Source organism: Mesoplodon densirostris, chromosome 15 (genome assembly GCF_025265405.1).
Source record: "Mesoplodon densirostris isolate mMesDen1 chromosome 15, mMesDen1 primary haplotype, whole genome shotgun sequence".
NCBI classification, from domain to species: domain Eukaryota; kingdom Metazoa; phylum Chordata; class Mammalia; order Artiodactyla; family Ziphiidae; genus Mesoplodon; species Mesoplodon densirostris.
The window spans coordinates 82,735,454-82,754,363 of record NC_082675.1 but is presented as its reverse complement, the minus strand read 5'-3'; the positions used below and the strand labels follow the sequence as shown (position 1 = coordinate 82,754,363).

Here is an 18,910-nt window from a genome sequence, read left to right as displayed (position 1 = left end):
AGAGGATATTAAAAATAACTTTCCCCTTTAGAAAACTCCAATTATAGGGCCTCCCTGGTGGCGCAGTGGTTGAGAGTCCGCCTGCCGATGCAGGGGACACGGGTTCGTGCCCCGATCCCGGAGGATCCCGCATGCCGCGGAGCGGCTGGGCCCGCGAGCCATGGCCGCGGGGCCTGTGTGTCCGGAGCCTGTGCTCCGCAACGGGAGAGGCCACAGCAGTGAGAGGCCCGCGTACAGCAAAAAAAAAAAAAAAAAAAAAAAAAAAAAGAAAACTCCAATTATCTAAGATATTGATTAGATCACTCTCCTTTTATTCCCATTACTTCCCGACTTCTCTATATTTGCGGTTTTTCTTTGCTTGAAACCTTTGAATACCTTACACCTACATAAAATCTTGTAGTATCGAACGCTTTCACAATCATGGATGAATTTGATCCTAATATAAGCCCTCTGTGCATGAGATGACTAAGGATTAGTGTCATAACTGGGTCTCATATCCTATCATGGGTCAGCACCAAGACAGAATTGGAACACAAGCCTTCTAACTATTTTTATATGCAGAGATCCGAAAGGTTAGACATTTTGGGCCAAGCCCCCAAATGACTGCACAGAAATTGGATAAGAGCTTTCCACTGACACTCATCCAGAGAAATTTCTGACTTTTTCACATAGCGTAAGTCTGTACTAGAGCAGTTTAATATAGATTTCCTTCAAACCTCTTGCCCCCCTCTGTGGATGACATTGCAGCCTTTGCCCTGGCATTTTGAACTCCCCATAAAGACGCCATCTGTGACACGTATTCTTGACTCCGAGGATATGAGTATCAACGGCTCTGCTCCACAGCCAGCGTCGTCAAACCTGGGGAATGCTTTCTCGCCGTGCTCTGTCACAGCGCCTTAGCATCAAAAATGGGTTTGATCAATGGGATGTCAAGCCGTATTTGTCACTTTTTCTTAGTTTTATCAAGACCATAGAATGTTGTTAGAAAATAAAGAAAAAGAACACGCAGTCTCCCACGGAGTTCTATTCTGACGAAAATAACGCTTCCGATGTTCAAATCACAAAAGTGATTTTTCCTTGCAAAAGCTATGGTTTGCGTCCTTCAGGGATTGTCCTCTGTGGTGTCAGACACAGCATGTGCCCAAGAAGAAAGCAGATTCTCATGTGGGCCAGGCCTGGCTCCTTGTCTGGCTGGTGGGCTTTTCCTCATGAACCCAGAAAACAATCCCTTCTGATCCCAGGGCCTCTAATACAATAAAAAGGCATTGCTGAGGCTCACAGCTTTCTAAAAAAAAAAAAAAGGTTTTTTCTTCTGGTGAGGGAATGCCAGCCTTCACAGAAAAATTTTACACAAGCAACAACAGCATATATTGAAAATAATTTTCATTAGATATATGAATTTTGACTTCTAAAATTTATGAAAGTTTTGAAAGCTTTTCTAACAACAGATCAAAAGCTTAAGCCAATTTCCATGCCATGTCTCTAGAAATCCTTGATATTTTTGCTAAGGGAGACAATATGGCTACATTTTTTCTTTTTACCTTTGATGTTTTGACTATTTCTCAGAACTCCATGACCTTCAATCATCAGTGAAATCACATGCAATTAACATCTCATCTGCATGACTCTACCTGCGAGTACTTCCAGGACCCCATAGATGGAAAGAAGAATATCTGCTCCACTACGTGTGGTACAATTAAAAGTGTGAAATATGACAAAGCACCTGGGTCACAATGTTCCCTTTAAATACTAAGTCAGTGCATGCCCAGAGGTTAAAGAAATATGTCCCTCACTCCTTCTAGTAAATCTTTTGTCCTAGGATTGAATGAGATAAAGAAAACAACCACAAAGTAAAGGGCTTCTAGGAGGCCTGAGCTGACTATTTTGAGTAGAACTCAACTTTGTGTTTCTGTAAGGACCAGAGCCACCAGGCTGCCTCCACAGCAATGAGAGGGGCTCCTGGGCTTCCACCAGCAGGAAAAGATGCCTTTTGCAGCCAATCTTGAGAATTGCAACGCTTCTGCATTTTTTTTTTTTTTTTTTTTTTTTTTTTTTTGTACGCGGGCCTCTCACTGCTGTGGCCTCTCCCGTTGCGGAGCACAGGCTCTGGACGCGCAGGCTCAGCGGCCATGGCTCACGGGCCCAGCTGCTCCGCGGCATGTGGGATCCTCCCGGACCGGGGCACGAACCCACGTCCCACTGCATCGGCAGGCGGACTCTCAACCACTGCGCCACCAGGGAAGCCCCGCTTCTGCATTTTAATACTACACCAGCATGTATGAAGAGACATAGCAAGAGTAATACAATTAGACTAGATATAGTCATATTAAAGACTGAATTATAAACTATTTCAGAAAGAAAGAGAGAGAGAAGGAGAGGGAGAGAGAGAGAGGGAGAAAGAGAAAGAGAGAGAGACATCCCTGCAATTCGGCTCAGAAGAATCAGATCAGATCAGAATCATCAAGGGTTCATTTCTTTATTAACAAACATTTTCTCACTATAAGCCAGGCACTGTGCTAAGAGGATATGGAAGAACACAGTTTCTGTTCTCAGTAATCTTACAGTCAGGTGGGTGGGCAGGAGAGTCTGGTGTGTGGTTCTCTGAAGGGCTGTGGCTTAGCCGGTAGGAGCTGGGGCACCAGGACAAAGGCTGAGCAGCTCAGAGGGAACCTGATCAGGGACCTGCAGGGCGAGCAGGAAGGAGAGGGAGTGTGTGTGAGTGTGTGTATGGGTGTGTGTCTGTGTATCAGCTTGTGAGTGTGTATCAGTGTATGTGAGCGTGGGGCAGTGTGCATATGAGTATGTTAGAGTGCATCAGTGTGTGACAGTAGTTGTGAGTGTGTGTTTGTGAGTACACGGCTCTGTGTATGAGTATGTGAGTGTGTGAGGCATTTGTGTGAGAGTATGACGGGGCGTTACGTGTCTCTGTGTGAATGTGCTGGAGGACCCAGGCCGCACTGAGGAGGGTGGTCGGGGCTGAGATGGAGAGGCACATCCAGGACAGCGACAGTGACACCCTGTGACCAGCGAGGGACGGCCCTGAGTTCAAGGAGTAAAGTCTGAGAAGCAGTCAGCACTCTGTCTGTCCTCTTCCCGGTTTTGTAGTATTTAGTTCAGGTAGATCAGCCCCAAACCTTCACCTCAAAAGTACTAACCTTTGTAGTCTGCATACTTGATCTAACAGTTTTGCTGCAGACAAGCTGGATTTGTTTATTATACAAGGCTTTGTTGCTTAAAATCTGTTTTTGACAGTCACCTTACAAATAATTATAGCTGTGCTTTTCCTTTGCTCTTTTCTTAGGCAAACTCCATGTATTGAAGTCCTTTAATATCTTTTATTGCATGTTAATTTACTTTGTCCCATCATTATTTAACTAGTGTTTTTCTCTGAATTACCTTACATCTTTCACCTTTCCATTTTCTGTGTTCACAGAACTGAGGAGATTAAATACGAATGCAATAATCTAATAAACCCACTGTATTTTAAAATATTTATTTTCCCATAATTTCAGTGCCTTTTGTCTTTTATCTTTCAAGCGTCTACCTTGGTCTACACATAATGTGTAAATAATTCAATTTCTTTATGGAGGAATAAAGGCATAAAATGTTCTGCAACGTTTTCTACGTTTTTCTCTTTATGGTGGAAGTGCTTTCTCACTTAGATGTCTTTTTTGGATAGCTTGCAGCTATGCTCGAATTCCTAATTCAGGTCAATAACTTTTCTCTAGAACAGAAACCCAAATAATGTTTTCATTATGTATAGGATTAGTTAAATGAACAAATTTGGTAACTTCCAAAAGAAAAAAACCCTGAAAGATGTTTGGGAATAACAAGACAAACAGAGAAGAGAGACTAAACTAAATAATGAGACTGTAGGGAAAATGATGATCAGGGACCCTGCTAAGTAGAGATACAGTCAAAGATGGACGGCTGCTCCCGAGTTTCTTTCCAGCACTTCTTTGCAGAATTCTAGGGAGAATTTGCAGAATTATGGCTAAATTCCTCTGAATAAGAAGAGATCTTTACATAGCAGACTCTTAAGAATGCCTATTGAATAAATGATTAAATTTAAGCTTTATTACTTTCACTAAATTTAGGCCTTAGGATAACGACTTGAAAGTTAAATGATCCAAAAGGAGCTATATTTGAAAACAGTGAAAAAGGGTCATCACATCTACAGAAAATAGGCTATCAGCAAAAATCATATAGCAGAATTAAAAATGGCACTGAATCAGTTTCATGGTAATTTGCTGTCAAGACTAGTTTTGTGTGGAAATAATAAATTTTTGTATTTAGTCCTCACTGGATTTGGCTTTTATTAATAATCTTAGCAAAATGTAGGTAAGATAATACCGTTTTGTCATCAGCAAAACCAGGAATTCTTAAGTGTATGTAATTCTTATTTGCTGGGCAGATTTGCTATAATTTGCTGACAAATGTTGTTTTTATATTTACTGAAGTCTTAAATACTTCAGTATTTGCTGGGAAGTGAAGAAAAATATCTCCCGATGTAGACTATTGCTACAAAGATCTCTTATTGTCATTTGAAATTTATAGAGCTATTAAAATATACTATATTTTGATGACATTTTTTTCATTCTTGAAAATTGGCACCTACTTCTTATTTAACTGGCCTTGTTGATATGTTATGGACTTTTCTTTTTCTCTTACTTTTTCTGGCGTAGGAAGACAAGAGACCAGTTAAACCCTAACTGCATGCTTCAGCAAAGACGGGAAGAGTGTTTAGCTCACAGGAAAGAGCCCTGTCTGTTGAAGTCAGATGGGTAGGGTTGATCAGTTCTGAGATGTGGAACATTTAGTTTTCTTTTCTAAGTAAGAGGCACGTTTATTTCCTGTCCCTGAGGTGCCTTAATTTGCTCCTTTCCACATTCCCTCACACCTAATAATCCTTTAAAACTTGTTTCAAATACGCCCTTCTTTGTTTAGTTCCTTCAGGCCCAAGTTTGGATTTGACATCTTTCCTCTACATTTCCATTTCACTCTGTCTATACTTCGATCATAGTCCCTATATCCCTGAGTTATTTGTCTGCCTTTCCCAACTATATTCTGATACTAGAGTCAGGGAGACATTGATTTAGTCAGTCTAGAGCCAGTGCAGCACCTGGATATGGAAACTAATAAATAAATGTGGAACAAGTAAGTAGATGTGATTTGCACTGATTCCTGGAAATTAATACACATTCTAGAACCAAATGAAAATAATTTGGGAAGTAGTCACTTGCTGGATGTTTTGAAGTCTTTATTCATCCCCATTTTAAGTGGAGATTATAACTTCTACTCTTCACAGCTGGCTCGTCTAGATAAAACAGATCTTTGATTAGGAAGGGGAAGAGAGAAATTTCAAATATGATTCTCTATCAAACTTCAGTAATTCTAAAATATCTCACATTCGAAAGGTTTCTTATTTTAATAAACTGTCTTTTTCTTTTAGCCTCATTAGTGGTATTTATGCCAAAATGGAAGACTTGTATATATTCCTTTTGATCCTATATATGATAAACACTTGGCAAGATTTTTATTTTCTATAGCGATATGGAAATGGAATCTTAGAAAAGGTCAACTTTGAGCCAAGGAAATGAGTTACCTAAGTTTATTTGATCTTTTATGCACATAATCATAACTTATTTTCCTTAATTTAACAGATTGATACATCACATTTTTGGATTCAATATAGCATGTCTTATTCTGCCATTCTCTCCTTTTGTGAATTAGAGGAGTGAGGCGAGGCTTTCAGATGTGGCCAAAGAGAAAATCGCTCCCGTCTGTCTTCCAAAGTAAGGAGTGACAAACAGCAAAAAATGATAGAACCATCGAATGTGCTGCTTTTTAGCCTGACAAGAATTTGCTGCAAAATGTTTCAATATGGAGGTTAGTCAATGACACAGAGCTTAAAGCAAATCAGAGAAAATAAGAAAGAACACAAATGAACACTTGCAAATAGCCTGAGAATGATGGGAAAATGATGTCAAAACATTACAAGAAAGCAAGGTAGAAAGGGGTCCTTTGCACTAACGCTGAAGGTCAGCTCCAGAGTGAGTGCATTTGTGATAGAAAACCAGCCCTAGGAGGAACACTTTCCAATCTGTGGAATTCTTAATAGACACCAACTGAAAACTTGATGTGCGTGCCTAAGCTTCTCATAGGAACTTTTGTGAAGCAGGGAACTTTTTGAGAAAGAGGCACCATCAAGAGCTCTTAATCATGTTCTCATAAGGCCTAAAAGCAATTCCTTTCTACGCAGCAATCGTGAGGTACTTGGGAGTAGAAAGGAAAACACGAAAGAGGAGAGCTCTGTGTTGGAATATGGAAGTGTTGCCGGTGCCGTGGTTCGAAATCGAAGACTGTGCCTGAAACCACACAGAGCTCCGAAATTGTTTCTCTATACAGGGCCAAATTTATTACAAAAACCTTTGACAATTGCTCAGAGTATGGAATTGAATTTGGCCAACAACCCCAATGAGCCTGGGAGTGTATTATCCTCAAAGCTTCCAGAAAGGAACACAGCCTTGCCGACACTTTAGTTTTTGCCTGGTTAGACTAGTGTTGGACTTCTGTCCTTTAGAATTGTAAGATGATAAATTTGTGTTGGTTTAAGCTGCTGTGTGTAGGGCACTTTTTAATGTCAGAAACAGAACACCAAAACAAACACAAAGGCCAATTAGTCTCTTCCTCTCTACCAAGAAAACCTCCAAGCAAGCAAATTAATTTAATGGGTTGTGATCCATGAAAAATTAGGAAGGTATACAGATATAGATGGAACATGATGTGATTAAATCTGCTTGAAGCTTAAGAAGTAAAATAATTAGGAAAGACTTCCTGGTTAACACTGGGGTCAGGGAGTCTCAAAACAGAGCATGCAGGGACTGCCAAGAGCTAGCCAAAAAAAAAACAACAGGGGGTTGAGGAGGGATGCTGCCAACGACGACTGAGGAGAGTTGGAGCAATCACCAGAAAGATGAGATGCAGCTTGAATCTTAAGATACTAAGAAAGGACCGGGTAGAAGAGGACATGATCTATAGGGAAGGGATGTAAAAGGATGCATGATCTAAAGGACCGGATGTCATATAAAAGGCAAATGCGATTTAAAGGGACACACTGGGTTTTGAGGGGCAAGAGGGATTTTTGTGGAGTCTTCCAGTTACACAGCCTTTAAGTGAGAAAAAAAGGCAAAAAAGAAGAAGAACCCTTCAGCAACTGGGTGGGGGAGGGGAAAAGAAGAAAAAGTAGAAAATTTAGGATCCTGTAAGACAAAGGGATGCCACATTTCAGAGAATTCACTCTCTTCCCCATCACCAAAGCAAACAAACCCTTGCCATGCTACCCGGACCTTGTTAAAAGGACAGAAAAGGGCAGAATTAAACTAGGACTCTTAAAAACACCCCAATGTCAAAAGAATCAACAAAGGAAATAAAAGTCCATGGAGAACTATGGCAGAAGTTCAAGACGTGAAAATTCACACAAATTCAAATCAGTTTAGGAAGACTGCCTCTCACCTCACCCCATTCTCCCAAAATGATAACATGAAGCAGAAGAACACTGTAAGTGTGCACTCCAAAAATAGATGAACACATTCAAACAAGCATTTGTGGATATAAAAATTCTGTTTGAATTAGGAATTCAAAAACTAAGAATGGAAATGAACAACAACAACAAAAATAGGTGAAATGAAAAGTGGAATGAATCTAGAAAAGAAATGAAAGAAAAAGAGAAAATTAACTCTGAAATGACAAATTATAAGATGCTTAAGAAAAAACAGTCTCAAATGAAAACTTACTAAGAGGCATTGACCAAAGTGAGAAAATAAAACTGTCATGAAAAAAGAAGTAAAAAGGAGAGAAGTAGTGGCGATGGGTACCAGGCAAAAGAATAATGGTGGCTTGAATCGATGGACCAGTAGAGTGGGCATAGTGGTGATAAGAAACGTTAAATTTAGAATATATTCATGAAAACCTATGATATTTGCAAGTTTGCAATATTTGCAATATTTGTAGCATGAGGGAAAGAGAGAGATTAAAGATGAACACAGAGGGACTTCCCTGGTGGCGCAGTGGTTAAGAATCCTCCTGCCAATGCAGGGGACACGGGTTCGAGCCCTGGTCCGGGAGGATCCCACATGCCGCGGAGCAACTATGCCCATGCACCACAACTACTGAGTCTGCGTTCTAGAGCCCACGAGCTACAACTGCTGAGCCCATATGCCACAACTACTGAAGCCCTCACGCCTAGAGCCCGTGCTCCACACAAGAGAAGCCACCACAATAAGAAGCCTGCGCACCGCAACGAAGAGTAGCCCTCCCGGCTCGCCTTGTTTTACCAACCTCTCCTCCTTTCTTCTACCCAACAGCCCCTGACAACCACCATTCTATTCTGTTTCCATGAGTTCAACTTTTTAAAAAATGTCCATATATAAGTGATACCATGCAGTATTTGTCTTTCTCTGTCTGGATCATTTCATTTACCATGATGCCCTCAAGGTCCATCCATGTTTTTACAAATGGCAGGATTTTCTTCTTTTTAAAGGCTGAAAAATATTCCATTTTGTATGTACCACATTTTCTTTATCCATTCATCTGCTGATGGACACTTATTTTTCTATATGTTGGCTTTCGAGAATAATGCTGTAATGAACATGGGAGTAAAGATATCTCTTTGAGATAATGATTTCTTTTTCTTTAGATATATAACCAGAAGTAGGAATACTGGATCATATGATAGTTCTATTTTAATTTCTTGAGTAACTGTGTAGTCTGTACACCAATTTACATTCCACCGACAGTGTACAAGTGTTCTCTTTTCTCCACATCCTGGCCAGCATTTGTTATCTCTTGCCTATTGCATACACGGTCAATTAATTTTCTAAAAAGGCACCAAAAATACACAAAGAAAAAAGAAAAATCTCTTTCATAAATGGTGTTGGGAAAACTGGATATGCACATGCAAAAGAATGAAAGTCCACCCCTATCTTACACTATACATAAAAATCAACTCAAAATAGATTAATCACTTGAATGTAAGACCTGAAATCATAAAACTCTTAGAAGAAAACAGAGAGTAAGCTCCTTGATTTTTACGATTCGATACCAAAAGCACAGGCAACAAAACAAAAATAAACAAGTGGGATTACATTAAACTAAAAAAGCTTCTTCACAGCAAAGGAAACCATCAACTAAATGAAAAGGCAACATATGGAAGGGGAGAAAATATTTGCAAGCCACATATCTGATAAGGGGTTAAAATACACAATGTACAAGGAACTCATAAAACTTAATAGTAAAAAAACCAAATGGCCCCATTAAAAAATGGGCAAAGGACCTGAACAGGTATTTTTCCACGGAAGACATACAAATGGCCAACAGGTACATGAAAAGGTACTCAACAACATTAATCATCAAGGAAATGCAAATCAAAACTACAATGGTATCACATGACCAACTGCTTTAAATACCAGCAAAGCTCAAATAAAATGAGGTCCAAATTTGACTACAAGATTCACCAATGTGGAGGGCATTCGTTTCCTTAGTAAGGAGAGTTTTTGATTAACTGATAGAAATAAAAGGCTGATTGAACAGGTACAAGGAAAACTAGGAGAGAAGAGACAGAAATTGGAGTCAGAATATAGGTAAATATAGACAACTCTTTTCTGAAGGTGGCACAAGTGATGTGGAGGGAAAAGTGAGATAAGAATTTTAGAGGGTATCTATCAGGATTTGTGCAGGGGTGTGAGAAGGAAGTACAGTGCCATATACAGGCCTCCATGGTGATTCTGGACACGAGAGATGACCAAGAAGAATGAGCTTCTCGTGGTAACTGATGTGACAGAGATAAAGGGCATTTGAAATTGGTCCTGATGGCCCCATGCAGACAGTATGGCAATACATACAGTGAGTGCCGAGCGGAGAAAGGGATGGGAGGTCTTTCTGGCAGCACAGTTCCTGGGGCTTCCTGGTGGCTCCTGCTGATGAAGTTGGAGCTTTCAGATTGCCAGACATATTCCAAGGCAGTGAGAAATTTCCTCTTCACTGCAGACAAGGCCTCCCTGGGTTCTTGTCCTGCTGAGCGCACAGAATGTCGCCTCAGCCCCACTGACAGCGGATTGCACAGGAATCTCTTCCCCTTGACTTTTGTGGAAAGAGATCCTGGGTCATCAGAAGGCAGTTGTTTCTTAATCTCACAAATCTTGGGGTCGCCTTTGACTTCTGTCATTTAACTCATTCCATACTTTCCATCTCATATCATCCAATGCAATCAATAAATATTGAGCCCCATTACGTGCAAAGCACCATTTAATATCCTGGGGGTAAAGTCTCTGCTTTCTTGGTTCATTCTAATGGAAACAGGCAATGAAGCAGCAGAAAGAACTAATTAAGGTAGTGACAGAGTCAGGCATTTGTGGTGGCTCTTTTAGACAGTGTGGTCAAGGAAGTCTTATTTATGGAGGCAACAGTGTCAAATGTAACATTAAAATATTTCTCACAAATCGCTTCTCCCCATTCCCACTGCTACCATTCTTTGTTTCCTTCTCTCTGCTGGACTGAGACAAAAGCTACTTCATGGACCTTCCTATAACAATCACCCCTACATCTAATCCACCTGAAACACTTTCATGCACAAAACAGATGTTGTCATTCTATTTCCCATTTTAAACCTCTTTATGTTTAATATTTATTTTATTATCATATCTTGCCTGGACTACAGAAAATAGCATCCTAACCTGTTTCTTTGTCTCCAGTTGCTCCCTCTATATCAGTCTTGAGTGCTATTCACCCAATTTTTTGGTTCTTCTCCTTAGGGCTTGTAGCATGATGGCATTTCCTTGCACTAGTAACATCTGGTTTAGTCACTGGTTTGACCAATGAATTATGAGCAGAAATTCCTTGTGACACTTCTGTGTGAAAGTTGTAATAGCTGGGTGTATAATTCTTTACACTCCCTTCCCATTGATGCAGTGAGGTGAAAGGAAACAATGAAACTGTGCTTGCGTCAGTCTGGATTCCTGATGTCCATGATGAACGGAGCCATTCTACAGACTCACAGGGTAAGCAAGGAAAAAAACGTTTGCTGGGTCAAGGGACTGAGATTTTAGGATTGTATGTTATGGTTACATGTCTCATGTTTCCTAATTAAAAAAAAATAGAAGGAACAGAAATAGAAGTGGGTGATTCTATCACAAAAACTTAAAATGTGTCATTGTCTTGGTGGTCAGTCAGCAAGGTATAAGGAAACTGTAACCAGATGCATGCTGATGCATATTAGGAGGTGGTGAAATATTTGGTTAAAATGTCACCTGCAGTAACTTGGTGAAGGAGTTAGAAAATAACATGAAGTAGGGAAAGGAACTGAAAAACAGAATATTAGCAGCAAGTGTTAGTTGCTATAGGTTGCATTTGACAAGGTATAAGGAAAATAATTGGTCAGTTTGCACATAAAAGGATTTAAAGGAAGCAGAGTATATGCAAATAATTAGAGCCTTTCAAGGCTGAAAAAGACAGCTGCTTCTCAACTCCAAGTCAACTCCAATAAAAATAAAAATGATAAGGCTTTGAGCTATATAATCCTTTCTTGAAACCTCTGAATGGCTGAAAGTTCCTTGGAGTAAAGGTCCAGCCAAGGGTGTGATGGCCAGTGTATCTCTTCATTAGGAGAAAGAGCTCAGGAGGAAGGTACCAAGGGGGTGGTTCTCCCATCAAACGTGACCTCTCAAAGTCTGAAGAAGACCTTGCAGGAGGCCTAGAATTCAAGAGAAGTGTTTCTAGAAAAGAAATGTGGGCATAACTATTGGCACACGGAACTAGGTAAAAATCAAATAGATTAAAAATGGCTACATATTCAGAAACAGAAATCTGCTCTAGAAAAAGTTAATGGCTTTTGGAGCTTGTATACCACCCTTGAGCTTCTAGGGCAGAAAGCTGTTGAGAAAGTGTCTCAGTTCCTAAAGAAGGTATACATGCCCATGTTCACTTCAGATGTCCAGTCAAGGCAGAGAAAAGAAAATCAGGAAAGTCCCAGAGACTGGAATCACAGGTTTCATATAACAAAGGACAGGTGACCCTCTTCTAGGGAACAAAACTGGTACATAGTCAAGTACCAGACCCCATGCCACACAGCAGGGGGCCTCTGCACAGCATTTATTCTGTCTCCGCCACGGTGAGGAGGAGCATAGGTTTCTACCATGAAAAGCCACATCTGGACTTCCTCCAGCAACAACCGTGCATCCGACTGGATGAGACACCGAGACTGCGTCTTTTAGAAAGGGGTGAATGTATTTTTTGTTTAGGAAGAAAACTGAACAGATGTTTGGTTACCAGAAGTGTGGATGGTATATTCCCTTTACTTGGTAAACTGGATCTGAAGCTTCTTCTTTCAGGTTCATAGTTAGATGGCATTTTCTCCCCTTGGAGTTAGGTGCCTAGCACACCGAATATTTGTTGAGTGAATGAGAAAGTAATACAGTAGCACGTTCCCTTTAAGTACACACAGTTTGAGTCACTCTAAGAGCACACAGGGGGAGCCCTGCCTGCAGTTAGGAGATGGGATGAATGTCATGAATATCTTTTTCTTTTTTTTTATCTCTAACAAGAATACACTAATGGTTTTGACCATAACGCCTGCTGGAATTATTCTTTCATTCTAATCATACATTCAGAAATGAAGAAAGCATGGGGACCACGAGGAGTATAAAAATGATAATTATCCTGATGATTTACAAGATGATTATTAACATTTTTACGTTCTTTTCACATGATCATAACTATGTACACCTGACAAAGATGGCTTTTCAAAAACTAGTATCAAACTGAGAATATATAATAAATACTATGTTCAAATTCATTTTCCATTCACTGGGAATAAAGATAATATATTATCCTCAGAAAAGTACTCAGATGAGTCTGAAAAATTATTTCCTAGCAATTTGAAAACAAAATACAGAAATAATGAAAAAAACCCAACTGATTATTTTAAGTTCAAAAAACTACAAGAATTTAAAATATCAGATCCTGAAATTAATTGTATGCACTTTTGATGCATTAGTATATTTTAAATTTTAATCTTTATTTTTATATCACCTTTGTGCCCAATCCAAACATTACATAATAATTTATTTAAAAATGTATTTGTTGACCAATCATCCTTTAAATTAATGGCTTGTGAAATGAGATAAATTGGAAATGTGTTTTCATATATTTCAGAAATATTTTATTAAAGTAAACTTTATAATACCAGTAAACGGGATTTGTCCTCTTGGGTTTGGATCCAGCTAAAGCTACCACCTGAAAACAGCTAAATATCCTCACATTGGGAAAACATTCTAAAGAGAGCCACCATACTCATTCACCCAGGACCTAAAGCTAGAAGCGTGAGACCAGGTGGCTGCCTTCACTTGCAATTCCTTCCCATACATATGCTAGAGCAAACAACCACAACCACGGAAATTAAAAGCAATGATCTGAGTTCCTAGGAAAGTACCATGGAAATTCCCCTCTCTAATTCTGAAAGAGAGGCACGAAACACCCTATCTCAAGCCACGGGACGGCGTGTTCTTGTGCATCTCAGTATGTATGTGTGTGTGGGGGAGAGTGAGTGGTGAGAGAGCTTCTCCTACACACTGGGGGTATCAGGCTACTGGTTTCACTCCCAGGCAGGGAATCTGCTTATTGAACTTGCTGTTCTGCGTATTTGTCAATTTGATGAGGGAGAGGGGAAGGACTGGAAAGAGACCAAGAGGTGGCATTGGTGGCCGGCCGGCATTCACAAACATGAGACGGCAAAAATAAAACTTCAGTGTGTCCCAAGTGGACCCTGCTGAAGTCCAAGAGGGCTGCATGCTGGCTGAGGGCTGGATAGGGGATCCCAGCACCAGAAGTTCTTGCACAGACCCTGGTGGAGGCCGCTGGACAGGGGTCAGCAGAGACGCGCGTGGGTCGATGGTCGGAGCACGTGTATGCAGAGTCGGGTCTGTGCAGGGAGGCGGCCGTCTTCCCAAAGAGCTCCCGAGTCCCACCCAAAGAGAGCCTTTGGCTCGGAGACCATGCAAGTCCATGGAGGCCGGCACCCATGCTAGCCGACCAAACAGGTGTCAGGGTCTCTTCCTCTTCCTCAGATTTTCAACCTGACTATAAAAAGTCTCATTGTGAATCAACTGATGCACCCTTATACAAAATTTGGTTTGATTAAAGTCAATCAACGTGAAACTGTATACAAATATTTTCTATTTTCTATCTGTTCAAAGGAAATATCCATCTCCCAACAAAGACCTGAAGACAGAAGACCCAAATAGACAAGAAGGACAGAGCTTCAGACTTGGAGAATATAGTTAGGGGAGAAGAAAAACATTTTCAAGGAAAGACTCTCTTTACAAGAAATGAAGGTAAAGAAAGCAGTAAGTTACATCAGGAGCAAGCATTCTAAAAGTATCTAAGATAAATGTATATCCTGGTTAAAATGTGAGTGTCTCAAGACAGAAGTGTGGGAGAAAGAGGAGAGGAGAAAAGGAAGAAAACAAAGATTCACCCCTGGAATTCTGCATCAAAACGCTGTGGGGAGATTAAATTCTGGGTTTATTTAGAAGAACTAAGTTGAAAACAGGCTAGTTGTCTCTCTTCTGATTACTATTTGTTTCTGTGCTAAGCCCAGAAGTCAGCTTCTCAGAGCGGTCACAAGGTAGGTATAATTCAGATTTCCGATTCGGACAAACAAGTAAGAAGACGTCTGTAATGTGCATTTACAGTTTGGGGAGATCGGTGACAGTCTATGTCATGTATTTTTTGTACTCTTTCTAGTTTTCCTTTACATTGTATCTGTGTCTGTATTCAGTTTTAAAAATTAATCCAGTAAATTAAAGTTATAACTTAATAAACAACTATTTTAGGTAGGAAACCAAAATTAACTAGACAATCATTAATCATGTTGCATTTTGATATTCTTTGATAAGAATAAGCTGAATTTTAGAACCATTATCCCAACAACTGCACAGAAAGGAACCTTGATTTATTATTACAGAGTGTAATGGAAAGGGCTCCACTTTTTTGTTTTTTACCGTTTGATCCCCTCCCCTGATGTGGACCTCTAGCACCACGAATCTGTTCTCTCTATAAGCTTGGTTTTTTTGTTTTGTTTTGTTTTCTGTTTTTGTTTTTTTAGATTTTACATATAAGAGATCATAAGGTATTTGTCTTTTTCTGTTTGACTTATTTCACTTAGCACAATGCCCTTGAGGACCATTCATGCTGTTACAAATGGCAAGATTTCATTATATTTTATGGCTGAATAATATTCATATATATATATATATATATATATATACACACAAAACAATTCTTTCTTTATCCAGTCAACCATCAACGGACACTTAGGTTGTTCTTATGTCTTGGCTATTGTAAATAACGTTACAATAAACATGGGGGCATGTATACCTCTTTGAGTTAAGAGTTTTCATTTTCTTCAAATAAATACCCAGAACTGGAAATGCTAGATCTTATGATGGTTCTATTTTTAATTTTTTTGAGGAATATCCACATTGTTCTCCATAGTAGCTACACCAAGTGACATTCCCACCAACAGTGCACAAGGGCTCCCTTTTCTCCACACCCTCACCAACACTTGTTATTTCTTGTCTTTTTGACCATAGCTGTTCTGACAAGTGTGAGGTGGTATCTTATTGTGGTTTTGATTTGCATTTCCCTGATGATTAGTGATCTCAAGTATCTTCTCATGTATCTGTTGGCCATCTGCATGTCTTCTTTGGAAAAATGTCTATTCAGACTTCTGCCCATTTACAAAAAATAAATCTATTTATTTATCTATTTATTCATCTATCTATTTATTTATTTATGGCTGCATTGGGTCTTCGTTGCTGAGCACAAGCTTCCTCTAGTCACGGCGAGCAGGGGCCACTCTTCATTGTGGTGTGTGGGGTCTAGATGCTCAGGCTTCAGTAGTTGTGGTGCACAGGCTTAGTTGCTCTGCAGCATGTGGGATCTTCCTGGACCAGGGCTCGAACCCATGTCCCCTGCACTGGCAGGTGGGTTCTTAACCACTGTGCCACGAAGGAAGTCTCTCTGCACATTTTTTAATTGGATTGTTTTTGTGCTGATACGTATGAGCTCCTTATGTATAACCATTATCAGACATATCATTTGCAAATATTTTCTCCCATTCCATAGGTTGCCTTTTTTGTTGTTTATGGTTTTCTTTGCTGTGCAGAAGCTTTTTAGTTTGATGTGGTCCCACTTATTTATTTTTGCTTTTGTTGCTTTTGCTTTAGGTGTCAGATTCAAAAAATAATCGCCAAGACCTACGTCGAGAAGCATACTGCCTAAAATTTTCTTCTTGGAGTTTTATGGTGTCAGGTCTTATGTTCAAATCTTTAATCCATTTTGAGTTAATTTTTGTGTATGGTATGAGTTAGTGGTCCAGTTTAATTCTTTTGCATGTAACTGTCCAGGCTTCCCAACACCATTTATTTTTTTTATTATTTATTATTTTTTATTTTTTATTTTTTTTTGCGGTACGTGGGCCTCTCACTGTTGTGGCCTCTCCCGTTGCGGAGCACAGGCTCCGGACACGCAGGCCCAGCGGCCATGGCTCATGGGCCCAGCTGCTCCGTGGCATGTGGGATCTTCCCGGACCGGGGCACGAACCTGTGTACCCTGCATCGGCAGGCGGACTCTCAACCACTGCGCCACCAGGGAAGCCCCCAACACCATTTATTGAAGAGACTATTCCTTCCTCATTATAGAGGGGTCCTTCATAAAATTTTAGTTCTGATGAATGTATCACTTGAGAAAGAAACATGAAATTATTTTAGTGATTACATTAGGACCAATCTCCCCGCAAATGTCACTATCCTGCATTAGCACGCCCCATCCTAAAACAGACGATGAGAGAAAGTGGCCAGCCTCTTTGAGATTTGTATATTGGAGTCAACATTTACAAGTTGGTGGAAATTCATTAATTTTTAATCAAATAAATAAACAGAGACATGTGCATCCTACTACTCTCCATATAAAAAGTAACACATTTAGCAACTGATTCAAGTCTATGTCCCCAAATATGAACAACTGATGCATCTTGCAGGCTGTCATGCACAGTGTCTGTGTCAGAAGCACAGAAATCATGTAGAAAAGATTTAAAAGTGGCCTTCAGGAAGGAAGTTGGGGCCCTGTCAGCCTGCGACATGCGCATCTGTTTCTGACATGCAGTACAGCCTCTTCCAAATGGACCTGGGGATGCACAGAAAGTGAAACATGCCACAGCGGAGGTTCCTCCTCTCCCTGCACAGCTGGGCCACACCCTGATCCTTTGCGTCAACAGACTTAGTTCTACCATTCACTGCTTAGAGTGCAACACAGGATTTCTGACTGTTCATCCAACGATGTTTAAAACCTAGCACTTATTCAATGTCCAGAAAGATAGTGTCCTAGCAAATAATCACAGGTCCACCCAGATTAAGGTCTTTTTTAGCCATTCCCGAGACATGCCAAGACACACCATGGCTGTAAAATGCTAGGCAGTGCATGTTACTGCTGTCCTGATCCTCTCACTCCAGTCACCACAGTTAACAACCTGCTTGCTCCTGTCCGCAGTGCCCTTGACTTTATCTCAGGCTGCTTAATTGACAAAATTCTGCTGGTAAAGGTAAGCAGTGTGCAATTTCTCAGGGAATTGATTCCTAAATAAAAACACAAAGAAATATATCATGCAGAAACACATTATATTACATGATTATCTTCTTTTGCAACATGACAGCATGTAGCCTTCTTTCTCACGTGTTCCTGGTCACTTCATCTCTTTCTTATGGACACTATTTTTTATGTTTTGCTGTGCCTCCTTTGTAAATAATCACCTTATGTAATAGGAAAGACCAGATGTTGCTAGTTTCTTCTGAACAAGTCATAGAGGGGAGAAAGCACAGGTGGACACAGGAGGTTAGGAGTTAGAGCGGTGGGAGACCCCTTTATGGATGGGATTCAGGGGCAGCAGAACCAGATACAGCGATTAAATGTTTAGAGAGTACTAACATTTGAAATTGCAGGGTGTGAAGGAAGTTTTCAAACTGTGTATATTGGCTTTTAATATGTTTTCAAATGTTCAGAGTAGGAAAAAATATCTCCTTAAGGGAACCAGACAGAACCATGTTGTAACTCTTAAGGGCTGGCCTTTGCCAGCTGAAGTCTGTTAAGTAATAGTGTTTTATTAGTATATGCAGGCTTACTGTTACAGCTCCGATAAGAGTTGATCAGGAATATTGAGAAATGAGTTATTGGAATCCCAGTTGCCAATTCACTTTTTCCCTTATTGGAAAAAGAAAGTTATACATGCGAACAATAAGCATGTTGAGGTTATTAGCTTGTGCTCTATTCTGGAATAATGAAAAAAGACACTAGAAAAAATGATGTTTCCATTTGTGAAAGAAATGGAGGAATACAGAGGAGATACTGGGAGATCAAAGTAGTGGAGTCAAGAAAGCAGAATAACCCCTTTACTCTGTTTTTTATTTTTTACTTTTTTTTACTCGTATTAGTCATCCATTTTATACACATCAGTGTATACATGTCAATCCCAATCTCCCAATTCATCACACCACCACCACCACCCCCCGCTGCTTTCCCCCGTTGGTGTCCATATGTTTGTTCTCTACATCTGTGTCTCAATTTCTGCCCTGCAAACCAATTCATCTGTACCATTTTTCTAGGTTCCACATATATGTGTTAATATATGATATCTGTTTTTCTCTTTCTGACTTACTTCACTCTCTATGACAGTCTCTAGATCCATCTAGGTCTACAAATGACCCAATTTCATGCCCTTTTATGGCTGAGTAATATTCCATTGTATATATGTACCACATCTTCTTTACCCATTCATCTGTCAATGGGCATTTAGGTTGCT

General features: G+C 40.0%; 1 protein-coding gene across 2 annotated transcripts in view; it reads right to left on the bottom strand.

The window, feature by feature from the left end:
* Positions 1-18,910, bottom strand: part of DOK6 (docking protein 6) — a 411,999-nt gene that overhangs the window by 164,483 nt on the left and 228,606 nt on the right. The gene's annotated exons all lie outside the window — the stretch shown is intronic.